Source organism: Rhodamnia argentea, chromosome 5, assembly GCF_020921035.1.
Source record: "Rhodamnia argentea isolate NSW1041297 chromosome 5, ASM2092103v1, whole genome shotgun sequence".
Lineage (NCBI taxonomy): Eukaryota > Viridiplantae > Streptophyta > Magnoliopsida > Myrtales > Myrtaceae > Rhodamnia > Rhodamnia argentea.
This window is the reverse complement of record NC_063154.1, coordinates 32,288,996-32,292,853: the sequence shown is the minus strand read 5'-3', so window position 1 is coordinate 32,292,853 and position 3,858 is coordinate 32,288,996. Positions and strand designations below refer to the sequence as shown.

At 40.7% G+C, this 3,858-nt stretch overlaps 1 pseudogene; it reads left to right on the top strand.

Annotated features, from left to right (window-relative positions):
• The first annotated feature begins 1,061 nt into the window (after window positions 1–1,061).
• LOC125315338 lies at window positions 1,062–2,676 on the top strand (annotated as a pseudogene).
• Window positions 2,677–3,858: the final 1,182 nt, after the last annotated feature.

Sequence of the window (3,858 nt, the reverse complement as noted above, 5' to 3'; positions counted from 1 at the left end):
CGTGCATGGCAACACTTATGCTCTAGAAATCAACTTCTAGTCAGAAGTTGATTTTTCTACTTCTACTTATGGAGAAAGTAATCTCTTTTTTTTTACTTCTTCAAGTGGCTCCAAAATTACTTTTGAAGCAAAAAAAAAAAAAAAATCTCAAGAAATAAAAAAAATAGCGTAAGTAAATGGATTTCTAATCTAGAAGCACTTTTAAAGCAGAAATTCTGTTCCAAAAGTGTTCTCATGCGCACTCTTAACCACGCAAGACATTAAGCAAACCCTAATCATGTTAAGGCAATGGTGATCTGTCCTGAGCTCATTAGGAGCAATCTCCTCGATGAACTTTGTTGACCAAAATTGTGGCTATTAGTATCAATGTGATCGTTATGAGGCCAATCCCAACTGTGGCAAGCAAGAGCCTTTTTTGCTGGTCATTCTGACTTTCTTGGAAATCCGTGGGTTGTAGAGGGTGACTACTTTGGTCCCCGTTGCATGGTTGATGAATTAAATCTCGATTGTAGCCAACAAGAGCCACCGCGACAAGGGCGAGGGCCTTAGCTAGAGCTCTTTCCACACGCCTCCTCCACGAGTCTTCCTTAGAAGCTCGACAACATCCTCCCTGCCATTCTTGTCGATCCCAACTGCTATTTGTTTGTCTTGGAATTAGGTTTCCACTTCATGCTTTGAATTACAATTTAGGAGCAAGATCTTTTTCGCCTCGGCGACTTGGCCTTGCAATACCAACCACCTCAATTATTTAAGCATCTTAAGGACCCCGAATACCCAAGCAATGGAAAAGATCACTGCGACACCTACGGTCATTCTCCACCTTAGCTTTAGGGTCAATTTCGAAAAGAAGTAACTCGATGCATAGACGACCAAGATCCCTAGACTTATGTATAGCTCCTACAAAGAGGTTAAGAGTCCTCGGTGTGTGGTAGAGGAGATTTTTGCAAAATTTACGGGCGGGATCATTAGGGCAAATCGACCCCGATGCTGGCGATTCACCACCCATCATAAAAATCACGTAGGACAGCCCATACCCCATTAGGACCGAACTGATTAAGAAGATGGTGGAGGTGAGAACGATGGTGTAACTATGGCTAATGTGGTCTAACATTCTTCTGGCAATGAGAGAGCCCACGAGGGCACAATGTTGAGGATTCGGTGTGAATTTCGAAGTTCTCTCTCTCTCTCTCTCTCTCTCTTCAGGATCTTTTTTATGGAGATCATGGCCTCGCTCAAAACACTAGGTCGAAATCCTCGATGGAATCCTCAACATTTTTGCTCTCATGAGCTTTCTCATCGTCGATAGAATGTCAGACTACATTCGCCATTGTTGCACTATCATTCTCGCCTTTGCAATCTTCCTACTCAGTTCATTCCTACTTCTTGGGCTATGGACCTTCCTACGCGATTTTGATGATGGGGCGGTAAGCCACCGGCATCGGGGTTGGCTTCGCCTTAATGATCACGCCTGTGTACTGCGTAGAAATCTCCTTTGCTACGCACCGAGAATTCTTAACCTCTTTATCGCATTTATGCATAACCCTAGGGATCTTGCTCGGCTATGTATCAATTTACTTCTTTGTGAAATTAACCCTAAAGCTAGGGTAGAGAATGATGCTAGGTGTCGCGGTTATCCCGTCTGTCGCTCTGGCATTCGGGATCCTTAAAATGTTTGAATCGCCGGGGTGGTTGGTATTGCAAGGTTGGCTTCCCGAGGCGAAAAAAGGTCTTGCCCCTAATTCATAATTTAGAGGAAGAAGTGAAAACTCGATTCCAAGACATAGCAATGGTAGTTGGGATCGACGAGAATTGCAAGAAGGGTGTTGTCAAGCTTCCAAGGAAGACCTGAGCCAAAGGTGTTTGGAAAGTGCTTTTGCTAAGGCTCTCACCCTTAGTGCGATGGATCATGTTGGTTGTGGTCGAAATTCAATTTTCGAGCATGCGACGAGGATCAAAGCAATCATCCTCTACAATCCACGAATTTTCAAGAAAGTCGAAGGGGCTAGCAAGAAAAGGCTCTTGCTTGTCACAGTTGTGGTTGGACCGACAAATACCACATTCATAATAATAACCACAATTTTCCTCGACAAAGTTGGTAAGAGGAGATTTCTCCTAGTGAGCTCAAGAGGGATCATCATCGCCCTAACCGAATTAGGATTTTTCTTGACAATGATGGATCATACAATGGAAATTCTTGTGGGCTCTCCTCTTGAGCATCGGGGCTACGTACAAATACCCGGCATTCTCCTCGATCGGGATTGTCCCGGTCGCGTGGGTATATAGCTTAGAAATATTTTTGTTGAAGATGAGGAATCACGGGGCGAGCATCAGCATCACGGTGAACCGGCTTATGAATGTGGTCAAGTCGATGAGCTTCCTCTCCTATAACCATCGGTGAGAGCTTCTTCATATACATATATATATTTATATATCCTTATTGGCTTTTGGATTCTCCCATTTCTTGTTTCCTGAGACGAAAAGAAAGTCCTTATAAGAGACGGAGATGCTCTTCCCAAGAAGGAATCGTAAGGCCATGAACAATCTAGCCAAACAATATCTAGTGTAGGTTGTTCAACTTGGATAATTGGTGTGGTGTGGAGTAGTTAACATATCTTAGTTGGCGCATAACTCAATAATTTAAGCTTTTGATTCAAAGTAGTTCCAACTAGATATATTGATGGGCTTGTATTGAAATAGATTAAGAACTTCTATTGGTGTGGTGTGGAGTAGTTAATACATCAAACTTCTATTGTGTATTCCCAACAATCTCATAGAAACATATAAAATGACTATGGGAGTATGAGCCTTTTTGAGCACTTATTAGGGTCTGTTTAGTGACAATTCTATCTTCGGGAACAATTTATAAGCAAAAATGACTTTCTCCGATTTTGTTTCCGAGAAGAGTTTCTGAGTAAAAGAACATATTTAGTAACTGTACAAAATTTCTAATCTTGGAATAGAAAAAGATCAGAAATACGTTTGATGCGATCTTAAAATTTCTATTTCCAAAGTTTTTTATTTAAGTTTAAAAATGTCGATGGAGGCGGTGTCGGCTGGTGGTGGACTCGATATAAAGATGGTTGTGTTGAGCTTATTTTTCTAAAATGTCATCGTTTGTCTTTTTTTTTTTTTTTGGAACAAAGAAGTTGTTTTTTTGTTTACTTCTTATTCCTATTCCAAATCTATTGTGGGGACATAAAAATTAATCGATGTTACCAAACTTGTTTCTGTTTTTTTTTTCTCTGCAACTTCATTTTGTTGAGGAGTGTATGGAATAAAAAAAATGTCTTTCCATTCCCTTTTCATCATATAAATATCTAATCTGACCGGATAATATTCTCGACCTTGATTGGATCTCAATACTTTTATTTTCTTGTCTAATTGACTTTCCACTTAGGTCAATTTTTTTTTAAAGCAACCTAATGCTTTAGACTTATAAGAAATCAAATAGCCATATCCGAATCACAGCTTAGCTCCTTGCTTCCGTGAAATCTTCATGATTGCCTTCCATCGATCCTCTAAACAAGTTATTGTGAAAAATCAATAACTCGCAAAACAAGGTTAGCACTCCGGTAGGAATCTATAAACCGTCCTTTTTTCTTCTATACTGAAATCATTCCAAAAAATCAAAGTTTAACCTCAAGAGAAAGACGTGATCCAGATGCACCTGTCTTAGAAGAAGTCTTTGATTCACCTCGGAATCAAGCTTCGGATCAAGTTGATCCAGATAAAAGAAAACAGATTTTAGCCCAATAGTTCACTCAAGGGCAATTCAGCCCAACGCAATGGCCAGCAATCCATTTGTTTTCCGTCCCGGGCCAACCTTAGACTCAGTAGGGCGGATAGCGTGGAGCCCGG